General features: G+C 41.6%; 1 protein-coding gene across 4 annotated transcripts in view; it reads left to right on the forward strand.

Annotated features, from left to right (window-relative positions):
- The window catches only part of COLGALT2 (collagen beta(1-O)galactosyltransferase 2), a 256,782-nt gene that overhangs the window by 9,061 nt on the left and 231,033 nt on the right, over window positions 1-16,688 (forward strand). The window contains exon 2 of one of the 4 annotated variants that reach the window (XM_068240131.1): window positions 631-717. The exons of the other annotated variants lie outside the window; for them this stretch is intronic. The gene's annotated coding sequence lies outside the window, so the exon portion shown is untranslated. The remainder of the gene's footprint in view (window positions 1-630; window positions 718-16,688) is intronic. 4 annotated transcript variants of the gene reach the window in all.

The following is a 16,688-nucleotide window of genomic DNA, read 5'->3' on the forward strand; positions in this document are numbered from 1 at the left end:
GGACATCATCTTCTGGCTGTAGGTCTCATGCCTTCTGGGATGAATTTTGTGGAATGTGGTTATTCATCAGCTGTTGGATGCAATACAGCTTTTCCATGTGTTGAAGTCTGAGAAGTTTGATATACAGCAGGTGTAAGGATGTGGACAAACTTTCTGGTACCTTTACAGCTCATTTAAAAGTATTGCTTTATGTCTCCTAAAAGTGATTTAAAGAGACACCGAAGCGAAAAAAAAATTAGGAGCTGAGACATAGGTCTAATATTGTTTCCAGTACAGGAAGAGTTAATAAACTCCAGTTGTTATCTATACAAAAGAGCCACTGAGCTCCACGACTTTCAAAGTCACAGAGAGCTCTGTCTTCTGAAGCTTATTATCTCAATTGTCTGGCACTGTATTGCTATTTTATTCTGCAGAGGACAGTTCAAAAGTTCACTAGCCTGCTCTGTAAATTCACTTAGAATGCTGAGTAGTGTGTAAACGGCAAATATTAGAGAATGATGCAATGTTATAAAAAAACAAATATATAACTGAAAATAAAAATACGAGAATATTTTCTTTGCTACTAATGATCTAGTAATTATCTGTACTACACAACCAATTCATTATATCATTTTTTTGTCCCTGCTTCAGTGTCTCTAATGAAAAAGCAATTGTCATATTTATACCAATCAGCCATTGATAAGTACTTGATTAAAGCAAAGCAAGTGTGAAAAGAGGGTAAGTGTCTTATTCTACGGAGAAATTAAATATTCAGATTAGCTTTATTTTTTTATTTTTTTGCAACATGTATAATACATATTTATATGAAGTACATTTCTCTCAGAGTAAAAGTAAAATGCACCATAAATTACTTTTCTACTAAGTTGCTGTTGCCTACAGTAGGTAGTAAAAATCTGACAGGTTGTGGACTAGTCCATCTCCTCATGGGGGACAAAGAGATAGGAAATAAGTAAATTGTAGAGCATTTTACTATGGAACAAATGTACAATTTTACACTTTGCGATAGTGGTCCTTTATTGCATCTCCAATTATGTACTGTACTCAGTTGTTCAGCCTGTTCACATGGGGAAACTTAGTTAGACTGAAGAGCCTGTCGAATATTAAAAAAGAAAAGACAACGAAGACAACAACCATCATGAGGAATGTCAGCTGCAGGTAATCTAGGCCACCATGGGCTTAATTCACAATGCATTTTGGGACTGTAGCCAACTTCCTTGGATAAGACTGCAAGTGGAAAATCTACCCTAGAATGAGCAGAAGGATAGCGAGAATGATAGACAAAGGGATACAACCTGAACTGCAAGCTGAATGCTCATCAGTGTCTCACGGCACTACGCGTCACATTTTGAGTGACAAAAGACCCAGAAGGACTCCACTACTGAAAGAAAAAGAAAAACATAATGCCAGAGTGAAATTTCCAAAAATGTATGCTGGCAAGCCACTCTAGATCTTCAGAAACAAAACATGTGAAACATGGCAGGGAATGGGATTTGTCTATATATTGGTCCTGAGATGAGGCAAGATAGCCATTTTGGTGTTCCTGAACCTCTGCCACATTATTTTTGATATAGCAAGGCGCTTCTAGCAGTATTTAAAAGGGGCGCCCAGTGAAATGGGTGTGAGGAAATCCCAATAGTGGAATATTGGTAAAGAAGCAAACAAGCAGCAAACAAGCAGCTAAATCATTGACTTTGCTTTGTGCGAGGGAAGGAGCAGAGAGCTGCTGTGTGTCAAAGGAAGTAGCTAGGACCGTGGCAAAAGCATGTGTGACTGTAGCTGCTGAAAACAACTTCCCAGGTGCTCCAGCACAATATACCATGTCCGGGGCGCTCCCTCAGCTGCTCATAACAGGTAGCCGCTTCCATTATATCAATATATGGCACTCTCCGGCACGCAAAATACTCCCCTGGTGTTGCCATTGCCGCTAATAACATTGCAGCCAATAGCAGCACCCAAATTAACAGTTTCACCTCACACCCATTTTACCTGATCCAACTTCTAGTAGGTAGGAGCTTCATACCATTGGCCAGCACTAGGTTACAATACCTTGGCAGCAGTTATACTATCAGGACTTAGATGGGCTTTAAAGAGATCCAGAGACGAGATGATACTAAATTTATACATACCTGGGGTTTCCTCCAGCCCCATAAGCCTGGATCGCTCCCACGCTGCTGTCCTCCGCTGCCTCTGTCCGCCAGTAGCGGGTCCCGTAATTTCGGCCAGTCGACGCAAGCGCAGTGCGCTCCCTCCGTACTGCGCAGGTGCATGCGTACAAAGCCGGAGGGAGCCCCTGTGCATGCGTATAACTGGTCGCATCCGGCGGAAGTGACGGGACCCGGTACTGGCGATAGAGGCAGCGGAGGATGGCGGCGTAGGGGCGATGCAGGCTTATGGGGCTGGAGGAAGCCTCAGGTATGTATAACATCTTTTTCAATTTTGCAGATTGTCTTCGTTTCTGGTTCCCTTTAAAAGTGAACTAAGGAATATATATTTTTGCACAGAAGGAAGTGAAGGGACGCCTCCCCTTTGGAACATCGACAAAAGAAAAAAGATATTCTAACACCTGTTTTCATAACGAAAACAAAGTTCAATTTTATTATTACTATATTCACAATTAAATGACCTCATCCTAATGGATTGTATTATATCCTTTCATAACTAAAAGTGCATTTTGATTTAAAAAATGGAAAATCTGCTTAAAACCTGGACATATGAGATGGATCAGTTTCTGATTTTTTTAAATAGTCAAGTCACTGAAATTCAGCATCTAATTATCTTAACCATTGTAGGAATTTGAAAGAAATTGTATTGTACTTTTTAATAACTTTAATAACATATGTTCCATTCATGCTTATGGTGTCTGGAATGGAATAAATTAAAATTAAACTCCAGGATTGTAGTTTAAAGTATTATTCTCTGCACACATTTAACTACTTTGCATCCAGACCTTGTTTCCCCCTCATGGACTAGAGCAGTTTTGATGTTTTAGCTATGTCTCTCTTTAATCAGCAATAACTTTATCCCTACTCAAGATGCTTAAATGATCTGTATATTGTTTTTTTCAAGACAAACTAGGCTTTCATTGGGGGTATTTTGTCCCAAGAAAAATGTTGTTTTCTATGCATTTTAATGATAAAAAGAGGAAAAAAATGTAAAAAAAAATGCATATTTTCTCAGTTTTTACCAATTCCAGTTTAAAATCAAAAATTGCTATTGTGATAGAAACCATGCCATCAGCTTTATGTCCCTCCAGTATAGCCAGATGTGTCCCCAGTATCAGCTCCCCCACCCCCCGGTATAACCAGATGTGTCACCAATATCAGCCCCCCCCCCAGTATAGTCAGATGTGTCCCCTGTATTTGCCACCCCCCAGTATAGATAGACAGATGCGCCCCCAGGATTAGCACCCGCATTATAGCTTCAATTTCTGTCACTTTTGGGTTTTTTACAAGTGTTTTATTTTGGTACAAAGTATATGAAAATAACAGTTTTATTGCTTCTCATTCAGTTTGCTGCTAAAAAAATTCAAATGTCACAGACCTCAGATCTCAAACACCCCAAATTCTATTCTCTCGTTTGTCACGGTTAAAATGATACCCTATACACATAAACAGATATCTTTCTGGGCACACAGCAGACAATTAACCACAGGTAGCACCAACTGATTTTTCTAAGCCATTTTTTGCACCAAAAGTAATACGGTCATCTTTCTTAGCACAGGCCCTGGAGTCTCAGAACATTCGATACATGTCACAAATGTCACCATTCTGAAAACTAGAGATCCAGGGCTACTCAGATATACATATTTTGTAACATTTGGACAAATGTGGTTTTGCTGAAATTGCATGATAACTTTGAAAATAATTTTTTTTATAGTGTTTTTTCATTTTGGCCCCCCAAAAATTCACCTGATATAGGTCTCCATTCTCAAACAACCCAAATTCTATTCTCTCGCTTGTCACAGTTAAAATGATATCCTATACACATAAACAGATATCTTTCTGGGCACACAGCAGACAATTAACCACAGGTAGCACCAACTGATTTTTCAAGGCCATTTTTTTGCACCAAAAGTAATATGGTCATCATTCTTAGCAAAGGCCCTGGAGTCTCAGAACATTTTATACAGGTCACAAATGTCACCATTCTAAAAACTAGAGACCCAGCCCTACTCAGATATACATATTTTGTAATATTTGGACAAATGTGGTTTTGCTGAAATTACATGATAACTTTGAAAATGGTCTTTTTTTTACAGTTTTTTTCACTTTTCTCCCTCCAATAAATTCACCTGACATAGCCTTAAGCCCTCAAACAACCAAAATTCCATTCTCTTGCATCTCACGGTTAAAATGATACATCATATACATAATCAAATAGGTTTTTGAGCACACAGCATACTGTTAACTGCTAGTGGCACAAATTGCTTTTGCAAGGCCAGTTTTCTCACAAAAGTGTCATTCTTTTGTAAGCCTGGTACACACTTTCACTTATGATTGGCCAATCACTGACCAATTTTACCACCTCCATGTGATATGAGAGACAACAGATATTATGAATATATAATATTATGAACAATATGGAGAGGCAAAGACTGGCACTAGATGAAACAGAGGCAGTGGGTACACCGGATCCTGTACTGTATGCTAGGACGTGCTCTCAGAGGCATACATTGGCATGATGAGAAGGAGGAGAAAGAGGCACTGTAGTAGCAAAAATATATGGTACCTTTAATCCACGGTGTAATAGACAGCGGGGTACACAGTGGGGGTGAGGGGATGCCTGACAGCTGTTTCGCTAAGAAAGCTTCTTCAGAGGCAGAAAAAGCCTCTGAAGAAGCTTTCTTAGCGAAACAGCTGTCAGGCATCCCCTCACCCCCACTGTGTACCCCGCTGTCTGTTACACCGTGGATTAAAGGTACCATATATTTTTGCTACTACAGTGCCTCTTTCTCCTTCTTCTCATCATAATATTATGAACAGTTTGTGTAGGTAAACCCTCATACTTAAAGGCAGTGGTAACATCGGTCAGTGATTGGCCAATCATAATTGAAAGTGTGTACGTAAGGTTTTAGGAAAGCATACTAATGGCTTATACATTTTTTTAGGAGACAATTATTGGAATAAAACCTGGTACATACATTGAATTTTGACAGGCACATTTTACCACATCCATATAGTATGAGGGCTAACAGATTGTGAATACTATGAATAGATTGTGTAGGCAAGCTCTCATACTACATGGGAGTACAGCAAGGTCTCTAAACATAAACACAAACAGATTGGTACTCACCATTCTAGAAGCTGTAGACACATGGAATCCAAAAAGGGGTTGTAAGCCAGGCAAGAGGTCAGAGGGTGTTCGGCAGCCATGCCAGGGGTCAGATGGTGTTCAGCAACAGTGCCAGAGTTCAGAGGGTGTTCGGCAGCCATGCCAGGGGTCAGAGGGTGTTCAGCAGCAATGCCAGAGTTCAGAGGGTGTTCGACAGCCGTGTCAGGGGTCAGAGGGTGTTCAGCAGCAATGCCAGCGTTCAGAGGGTGTTCGGCATCCATGTCAAGGGTCAGATGGTGTTCAGAAGCAATGCCAGAGGTCAGAGGGTGGTCATTGGCCTTTCCAGAGGGCGGTTGTCAGACATACCAGGGTCCAGAAGCCAGAAGGTCATAAAAGTTCAAAGTGTAAAAAAACAACAACAACAAAAAAACATGTACAGTGGAAAAAAATAAAGGGAGTGGTAGTCTCTAATAATGAAGTTCTGAATGATATGCCTCAAAACAAGGTTTGAGGCAAAGTCCTGGTTTGGAGGGACACTTTGGGTAGTGGTACCGCGTGTCTCTCCGGATTCCGTGTTTTTGGCACACTTTGCATCGTTTTTGGAGGTATTTTTTGATGCTGTTTCGGGTAGTGGATCAATATAATGTTTATCACGGAGTCGGATGATGTCCCCAGAAGCAAGTGGGTCAATGTTTGCTGCAGGTTGGCCAGATTCATATATCAACGAAGTGATGATATCCTCCTGAAATAAAAGATGTGGTTTGCTGTTGACTGCCTTTTTATAGAGAACAAATGCATTGTGTATGGCCACCTTCATTAGGCTCACACCAACTTTTTTATACCAGGCCTTTCTCTTGCGGTCAATGCTGTAATGGGCAAGCATTTGGTCAGCCAGGTCAACTCCCCCCATGCCATTATTGTAGTCGGTGATGGCAATAGGTTTCACCATCACCTCTCTTGCCGACCTCACTGATGTTGTAGCCTCTGTATGGATCATAGACAAAATTAAGACATCTCTTGTCTTTGAATTTTAGGGCAAGGAGCTCATTGCTGCGCTGACTATAGGACTCCCGCTTTTGAAGTGGCTTGCGAACAACCTGTTGTGGCAGGCCTTTCCGATTTGCACACACCGTTCCACAGGCTGGAGTCTGAGCCGCAAATAAAAATTTAAAAAGGGGTATGCTGGTATAAAAATTGTCCACATATAAGTGGTACCCCTAGTGCAGCAACGGGTTAATCAAATCCATGACGATTCAATCGATATTACCCATGTAAGGTGGGCATCCGGCAGGCAGGCGGAGGCTGTCTTTCCCTCATAGACTCGAAATGAAAACGTGTACCCAGTCTTGCTCTCACATAATTTATATGCTTTAATTCCATATCTGGCTCTTTTGTTGGGTATATATTGTTTGATGGCTAGACTCCCATGGAAGGGGATTAGGGACTTGTCAACAGATGTTTCACGCTCTGGCATGTACATCTCTTGGAATTTTTCATCAAGGTGTTTTATCAGTGGCCTTAATTTGAACAAACGATCATGGGTTGGGTCCTCACGCGCCACATTTTCTTCATTGTTGACAAAATTCAGGCATGATATGGGCATTGCTGCGAAATATATAGGTGCATTACGGATGGGCTTGGTTGACCAATAATGGCGTAGCTGAGGTTTTTTAGTGATGCCCATATTAAAAGTGAGGCCCAAAAAACCTTTTAATTCTTAGGGATTTATGGGTCTCCATTTGGCAGCAAAAGGTGAAGTGGGCCTGGCTGCTCTGGCTTGTTGGCCGTCTAAATTGGTCTGCTCACAAATATATTCAATTAAGGATTCAGTTATAAACAGTTGAAAATAATCAATTGGCTTGAAACCCTCAACATTCACTAATATGCCACTTCTGGTTGTAAAAGCGGGGATGTTGGGGGCCTCCATATTTGAGGGTGACCACTGCGGGCTACAGATCTCTTGTGGCACCTCGTGTCTCTGTTGCACCATGCGCTGCCTTCGTCTGCCAACCCTCTGACCTCTCTGGCTGCTAGTACTGGCAGTAGCCTCGCCACCTGCTGTCCTCTCATATGGGTGAGGTGTTGGGCCTTCTGAATCACTGTCGCTGATTATGGCAGTGCCCCTAGCACTTGTCGGCTGAGCTGGTGGTGATTGACTGTTGAATTCAGAACTTGCGTCCCCATCGTTCCCATCGCTGTCAGTCAGGGTATCTGAACTGTCAGGTGGAAGCCATTCTGCATCTGAATCTTTCACATCCTCCTCCTCCTCACCACTGCTGTGCCTCAGAATGGCACATGCCTCCTCTGCACTGTAGAACCTTTTTGCCATCTTTGGTCAGGTATAATGTAAGCGGGTGGGTATTTTTTTTTTGGGTGGGGGGGGGAGGGAGGTTGTAAATAAAGCTTGGGGTTGAGGACGTATATGATTATATATGTAAAGTATATGCAAGTATTAGAGAGGGCAAAAAAAAAATAATGGCAAAAGCTGGAAGAGAGGGGCTTGGGGGGACGGTGGTTAATAAAAGGACAAAAGTGATCAAAAAAGAGATCATAGACTCCCAGTCCAAAGATCAATTGCTGCTGTCATCTCAGATGAGCAGAATCGCTGATCTGAGGTAAAGTAGCAATTGTAAAGATAGTATGTGTCCTTTATTTGCAAACATTTTATGAATGACAACTGCCATTGGCTTTGGCATGTGCCATTCAACAATCAGGCACTGCGATTGGTCTTGGGAAGTGTCCTACCCATATTCCCATCACTGGGCAGAGGGGTGCAAGTGCACCTGTGCGTGTGCTCCGCGATCGTGGGCGCGCACTTGTGCCGCGATCGATGCTTTATTTACATTATGCTGTGAATGGCACCTGCCATTGGTAGGTGTCATTCAGGCGATCAGCATTGCAATGGGGGTTGAGAACTTCAGTTCTCATTCCCCAATGAAGAGGGCAGTCAGGCCACTGTGTTTGCGTGCACGTGCACAGGCACGCGCAGCACGGCGATAAAAGAGGAGATGGGCACCTTCCTTTTGTTTATTACTTATGAATGACACCTCATTCAGGGGATTGGGCACTGAGATTGAGTTTGAGAATGTCCATTCCCAAACTTCAATCCCTGGGCAGATCGGCGGTAGTGTGCACACATCCATGCGCATGCATGCGCAGTAGCGGTTTTGTGAGAGATGCGTATATTTACGCCCCTAGTGCTAAAATGAAGTTTGCAGGGGCGTAGATATACTGCATCTTTTGCAACAAGTGGTTAATGTTTCCCCATTATAGCCAGATCTGCCCCCAGTATTAGATTATGACCCTTTCGGGATCACCAGATGTGCCCCATTATTAGATCCCCCCTCCCCCAGTTACTCAGATGTTCCTCAGTGATCTCAACACCCGCACCTTTAAATATCCTCCCCCCCCCCCCAAATCGGTGGCCAGATGTCTCCCCCCCCCCCTCCCCAATCAGGCAGCCCCCTCCATGCACAGAAAAAAAGCAGCAGCAAGCAGCCTGTCTTACCTCGCATGTTTCCTGCGACCATCCTGCAGCCTGAGCCTCTGTTCACCGCTCTGCAGTCAGCCCCTTCATACCTAATTCCCTTGTCCCGGCTTAATGACGTCATCAAGCCAGGACCCGGATATTCGGCAGCACAGAGCTGACTGCAGATTGGCGAACGGAAGCTCTGTCTGCATGATGGTCGCAGGAACCAAGCGAGATAAGACAGGCTGCTTGCTGCTGGATTTATTTAAGCCCTCTGCCCATGGAACGGAGAGATGAGGGATCACTGCAGTTGGATCATTCATCCATAGGGGGTGGACTAATTGGCTACAAGGGAACATGTTCCCTTTCACCAATTAGTATTGCAGCTGACAGTGCCAACTGGGCTGGAGAGGAAAATGGTATATTTTTGTCCTCATGGCTTTCGATGAAGTCACAGAGGACTTAGATATATTGTAGCAGTGGAAAAGTGGTTGAACAAAACAGGGAAGATTTACTCGCCTTCCTCTGGATCAACAGGGATATGTGAGGGAGCAGGCTGGTGTTGTACTTTGTTCTCTGGTTGAACTCGATGGACGTATGTCTTTTTTCAACCCAAATATCTATGTAACTATGTAAATTTACCAAATCTATGTAGTATAAGGGTAAATTGAGTGACTACATTGAATGGATAATTTAGGCAGTCTCTTATATTACATAGAAATGGTAAGATTGGATGAAAAAGATTGGATCATTAGTGTCCACCATCAAAAAGTGAAACCTCTGGATCCTCCAGCTTCCTACAATTCTTATGGAGACCTCCGGCGCTGCCCGGGACCCCTTTAAACACGCTGGCTGGACTGAGATACCCAACAACCCTGAAAAAGTATCTTGTCTGGCACAAGCATTTGTGACAAGTGGTTCCAGTACCAAATTATGTAAGTGGTATAAAAAATGTTTAAGAAATAGTGCTCTGAGTATGACATTAATTCTTTAACTGATGAACTTGCACACTAAAAGACATTACAAGATGTATGAAGAACTGTTAAGATGTATGAAGAACCAGAGATGTCTGCTTTTGTTTCTTTCTGAGATTAAGCAGTAGCACTGAGACAGGATGCAAGCAACATGCCAAGATGAAGATCGAAGATTACAGAAGGAATCACAAGATTTACAAGAAAGTACATAAAGCATATAAAATTAATCAACTGAAAATTTCTGGGCTTCCTCAACTGGATGAAGGATTACCAAAGATCCTGGTGACTTTCTGCAATGGGCACAGTTAAGTAGTAGAATAGGATTTGCAGTCCTCCTTCCTTTTCCAACAAAGCATCCCCAATGTGAACAGGCATACAGGCTGTTTAGCCAAAACCTCTTAGACTACAAACGACGTGGTAGAAAACCAAAGTGGATACAAAACCAACGAAGTGGTAAAAAAAAGCAAAGTCAATGTAAAAACACTAGGTTCACACATTGGAGAAAATGGCAAATAAAAGCCAAATGAGAAAACAGTGTGCGCAGTAAACTCATTATGAATACTGTATGTGCACAGAGAAAACATAACATTTATATTGCACTTTTCTCCTTGCGGACTCAAAGCACTTCATGGCTGCAGCCACTTAGTTCTTGCTCTACAGGTGCCCAAAGACTATTAACTGTTTTACTTACAGCTTGGGTTGGGATTTTAACTCTGGTCAAGGGCTCAAACCCTACATCAAAGGTAACAGCTGTAACCAGTACGCTATCAGCTTTAAAAATATACTTGTGTTAAGACTTCAGTTTTATTTTCTGATAGGCTCAATGACATGAAGCTGTCAACATGCATAATTTATTTAAAACACACTTAAAATATTTTGAAGCCTTTTGATTTGTCTGCTTAGTGTATTTTATCCTGTAGATGTCATCTTACTGCTGAAAGAGAGCGGGTTTGGTGATGTCACATGTCACAAAGGCTGTACATTTCCATGTGAAAAGAAAGCTCGCAATGAGTCACTGTTTTTAGGAGAAATGATCCATGCTGCATAAAACAAGAATGATTCAGGTCTTCAGACTGGCAGTTTCTGTTGTTTGTTCTTTTTAACTTTGGACTCAGGATTTAGTGGAACAAGCTACCAATTTTTTACAAATAGATAATTAGCTAGGAAGATACAGCTACTTTATTCCCCTGCTTGCAAGTCACAGGATTGACTGTTTCCTCTAAAAATGTGACCAGCTGAATACCTCTGATCGGCAGCCACAAACCAAAGTATTCGCTTGCAGCCAATCAGTGTGAGGTTATTTGAAATAAAGGCTGTCATTTGGCTATATGCAAGGGAGATGACTTAATGGAAAGCTCTTAACACAGTATACAACATTCTTCTTTTGAACGTCAGTTTCAGTTTGTACTTTAAAATGGCTCAAATCAAACAGAACACTAAGAGAGAATTATTAATATCCTCTCAGTATGTCACTTCACATATCATTTATACATAACAGCAATGCCTGATTTGTAAATCTCCCTCACTATTGCCTCTGTTGCCCATACAACATCCTGTACACACGGGCTACAACTGTCGCCGCAACCACGTGGCACGCGCGCGTTGCGGCGACAGGTCCCCCGTGTGTATAACGTGCACGCCATGAACCGTCGCTAGTAAGAGCTGTCGCCGCAACTTCACTGCAACTGTCGCTAGTCCGCCGTGTGTATGCGGACTTGCGACAGCAACCCACTTACCATGGACGGAGCTTCTGGCGGGGGGAGGAATCTTCAGCGACAGCTTCCGCCGCATCTCTGTCCCTCTGTGCGCCATGTGTACGGCTGCTGCACAGAGGAACCTGGCGACGAGCTGTCGCTGCTTTTTTTTTTCTCTCTTGCTACATCTGTGCCTCGTGTGTACGAGGATTTAGAGACTAAGAAGTCTCTGGTTTGTGGGGGTAAAAACAGTTACCAAGGGCCTTTGTGGTGGTATTTAGGGGTTGCAACATGCATTTAGGGCAAGTTCACTTTTTAAGTCCATTCATCCTTTAAACTGCCATACATCATTTTTCACAGTAACGCTTGAAGCTGAGGAGCACACAATATTGTATATTTCTTCCTAATGTGCAACTATTTAAGGTTTAGTTTACATTATTTGCTTTCAAATGCTTATTTATTGAGAATGAACATAAAGAAAAGGATTACACATATAATGAATCTTACATCAAACATACTATACATTAAATACGATAAAACAGACCTAATGACCTTTATTCCAATCACTTTTTTTCCTTGGTGGTATTTTCACACCTTATAAAAAATGCCTTTTAAGCCACTAGTAAGCAAGAAAATACTCAGGAAATTGTAGGTAGTACTCTGTCACATACTATTAAGGGATTTTTCAGTTGTAAAGTGCTGAAAAGTTATTATATTCAGAAAATTAAAAGGTTTCTTCTAGGCCAGGGATGTCCTACTAGGGCCGAGGTCCTCACACATTTTTGATACAGCTCAAATTAATTGATGGGTCTGAATAAGGAAAGGTGTTGTCCATCAGGTAGAACACATTCCTCTCTTTCTCAGTCCATCCTAAACACTGGCGTGGATCTGGCCCTCCAGGCATGGCGTTCGACCCCTGTGTTCTAGGAGAAAACTTAGAAGAAAAAGTGAAAGTGTCATAAAACAAGAATTTTCACACCTTATCAATAAAATGTCTTTTAATGGGCTTACGAGCCCAAAAACTTTAAAAAAGTGAAGTACCTTAATCACGTATAAATGCAGGGAGGACGCCATCCGGAGGGTGCGGATGGCGTCCTCCGTGCATTTAAACGTGATTAAGGTACTTCACTTTTTTTAAGTTTTTGGACTCGTACGTCCTTTAAACCACCAGCAAGCAAGAAAATGCTCAGAATAATTCAGAATAATTTAGATAGTACTTTGTGTAGTTTTTCAATTGCAAAGTGCTGAAAAGCGCTGAATAGTTGTTATGAGCAGAAAATAAAAAATTATCTTCTAGGAGAAAACTTAGAAGAAAAATATAATTGAATAAGGGCCTATATGTCTTATATTGTAGTAGGTTTGTCACAAATCACTGTTAACAGAAATTTCACATTGTGAAATGACTAAAACACAAAAAAAGGTGAACTATATTCTAGGTTATGTGAACATTCTGAAAAGTATACAAGATATAATTAACAATATATATCTTTCACCTCAAAGTTTTAGACTGAAATACCTGAAGTATGATATCCAATATTATTTGGCATGGATAAGATTGGAGAGGATAAATGCATTCCATAAGGAGAGTTCAGCCAAACATTCCATATGTTCAGAAAAGAGGGAACGTTGTCCTTTAGATAACCAAAGAGTTATTCATTGTTTAACAGATGTAGTTGATTTTATTGACTATCAGATTCCAGTCTTGAGTGAAGCAGTTACTTCTTATTAGCTACTCAGAGAACAGTTTAGCTCCTATAGAAGTTTTTACTGCTGAGTGCAATTTATTCTCCAATGGCGATAGCTAATCTATGTTTAAATTCAATAAGGCATTTTTAGGTTCAGGTAATGTAGAGGTATGAAATAAAATGTTTGCCACGCTGTAGATTTTTGACCATAACAATTAAACTTTAGGATATTCCCACCAGATTTTTCCAAATGTACTAAAAAAGTACAGTGTCCCTTTATATCCTCCTTCAAACCCCCCAAATCTATTTGTCCATAACCAAAATACATATCAAACAAATAAGTTAACCAGTGGGATGCACGCCACCTGCCCATGTTGTAGTATGCAAACAAGTAATGGCAAAAGCATGGGCTGTTGGGTGCGTTCCTCCCTATTGATACATCAACTTTATTGTAGTCATAGAAAAAGATCTGTGTAAGATGTCAGGCTGTAAGCAAATGACTGCATCTTACACTGATCTTCTTTTATGCTTAGACTAAGTGCATCTTGTTTCGTTATGCATATGACAGGTCGTTTTATGTTTATTAATAGGAAATCACGCACCCAATAGCCATTTCTTTTCCCTTACTTGTTTGTGTCCAAATGTACCTTTATCTTGGAAGCATCTGAAACACTTTGTTTTAACTGAGGGGAAGTATTTTACTATCTTATCAGGGGTGACTTAAGTTGTAAAACTTGAATTGAGATTTCAGTCCAAATAATGTTACTGGAGTATTAGTTGGTTTGGCCTAGATTATTCCTGTGAGTCTTGATTGCGTGATAATTCTCAGAGTAATTTGGGGATTTTGTGTTAGTCAATATTTCTGGCATGTTTAAGTTATTGCAGATTAAAGATATAGCTTTATTGAGAGGGCTTATAATACTCTTTGTGGCTATGCAACCCTTACACCTTGGCCTATGTAAAGCTCTAGCCTTCTTAAGAGGTTGGAGCCACTTAGGGTGTTCTCCACCAGCATTAGGGAGCCTTGCCCAAAAACTCCTTACTGCTGTATGCACTGGCTTAAACTTGGAATCAAACCCTGGTCAAAGCCTTGAACCCTCTATCAAAGGCAGCACCCTAAACCAGTAGGCTATCAACAAACACAAGGGAAGTGCAATAAATAACACAAGCATTTCCATAAAAAAACTAGGGTATTAGGGCCCTTTTACACTTAATGGGCCTGATTCACAAAGCGGTGCAAACCTTTGCGTGCGCAATTTGCCGCGATCGCGCAAATCGCGGCAAATTGCGCGCGCAAAAGTCCGCAAAAAAGTTTGCACCGCTTTGTGAATCAGGCCCAATGTGTTGATATGCGCTAGTGTGCGTTAGCATGCATTAGGAAATGTTGGTATGAGTTTTTTCCATAGCAGTGCATTGTGAAAAAGCTTTCACTTAAAATGCGTATAGTGAGAACTGTGCCATAGGAAAACATGGACATTACTTTTTCTTTCACTTATTGTCAGGAACCGGCCCGTGGCACACCTGCGTATACGGTTCCCGACTGCGGGTTTGACCAGATCAAGCGGGGAGCAGCCTTATTTAAGCTACAAACAAGGCTGTGACCCCCCAGAACACTTCTCACTGCCACCACTAGCGGTTCGCTAGACACGTCCCCTCAGCTGTCGAGGGCTAAACACGCAATCTGCGTTTTCGTATTTGGGTCAGCTTTGCGCTTAGGCCGAATACGAGAACGCCACGCACCCACACACAGTTGCAGTCTTACACTGTAATGAAGCAAAACCACTAACAGTCGTTCCGAACGACACTGTTAGCCACTCTGCTGTCGCTACTCGCACTGGCGTTTTTCGTACGTTGGGTCAGCTGCGCGCTTTAGGCCAACGTATGACAAACGCCTCCACACACAATGCAATTACAATTTCATATGGTAGTGTTGCTCAAGCATACAATTAGGCACGGACTTATACACAGCTACACTGCAGTCTCCTCTAGGCTATGAGTGTTAGTTTAGTACGGCAGAAGTCAAGCTTATTAAATAATAATTTAATATTCCAGAAAAACGTAGAACAATGCAGAACCGAATATATACAAAAGATTACAAAAAAACAAAAATAAAAAGTTACAAAATTAAAGTTACAAAGATACAACACAAAAGCGATTTTGCTTACCAAAATACAGGAATCCAGATAGAAGAATCTTGGACTTTTGTGGACGGACACAATCTGGTTAGACCAGGAGTCCACTAGCTTGGGCCAGGAGACCAGCCGCAGCTACCGTCAGAAGAGAACTGATTTGAGGTAGCTGTCCCCTGGTTTTTATAATGAAATATTCGCCTCGAGGCTGTAAGCCTGTGTGGACGGGGGAGACTAGATTTAATTACATCCTCAGTCATAATTGGATATTCAGAGATCCAACATCCACTATAGTACCCACACCCAACAAAAGACTTCCTTAGCCCAATTTCCCCAGGTTACAATGTCTATACATCAAGAGATTGTTAAGTGAGGCTTTTCAACTCCACCAATAATTTAATTTCCTCACAGTGAAATAGGGTTTCTTCACCACAAGCTGACATGTTTTAGACTTTTCCTGACTAGGCTTGCTTTGTGTATTGAGACACTGGGCCGTCTCCTGAGTTCAAAAAGCCAAGCAGATAATCCCATTAGCAGAAACTCAAAGCACCTCATATGGTCAAGACAATACCCACTTCCTTGCCCCAAGCAATCAACGGCAACAGCTCCCTTCTAGCAGACCTACATGGAACACAGGCAGAAAAATGAAAGAATATGTTCCTGTTATCCTTACATCATAAGCACCCCAATATATTCCTGACACTTATGACTGAGGGGAACTGATTAAAGAGGAACTCCAGTGAAAATAAAGTAATAAAAAAAGTGCTTCATTTTTACAATAATTATGTATAAATGATTTAGTCAGTGTCTGCCCATTGTAAAATCTTTCCTCTCCCTGATTTACATTCTGACATTTATCACATGGTGACATTTTTACTGCTGGCAGGTGAAGTCAGTTGAAGTAGCTGCTGCTTGCTTTTTTTTTTTTTTTTTTGTAAACAGCTATTTCCCACAATGCACCCGGGTTTACAGGCAGGAAACTGCCAGGACCATGGTCCTCACAGTTTCCTGTGGGAGGGGTTTCACCACAATATCGGCCATACAGAGCCCCCTGATGATCCGTTTGTGAAAAGGAATAGATTTCTCATGTAAAAGGGATTATCAGCTACTGATTGGGATGAAGTTCAATTCTTGGTCATAGTTTCTGTGGGGTCTAAGCGTCTTATGTTGTTCACTATTAGGCCCAGTAGCTATAGACCTATGGGCGCTGATGTAGATTATGATGGGAAGTAAAGTTGGTGCTCTCCAACACCAACTTTGCTTCCCATCTCCATCTCCTGCAGCAAGTTAATAGACAAGACAAGACAAATAACATTTATATCACGCTTTTCTCCTGGCGGACTCAAAGCGCCAGAGCAGCAGCCACTAGGGGCGCGCTTTATAGGCAGTAGCAGTGTTAGGGAGACTTGCCAAAGGTCTCCTACTGAATAGCATTACCTAGAGAGCTTATGATTCTAAGTTGCTTC

This window comes from Hyperolius riggenbachi, chromosome 6 (genome assembly GCF_040937935.1).
Source record: "Hyperolius riggenbachi isolate aHypRig1 chromosome 6, aHypRig1.pri, whole genome shotgun sequence".
NCBI lineage: Eukaryota > Metazoa > Chordata > Amphibia > Anura > Hyperoliidae > Hyperolius > Hyperolius riggenbachi.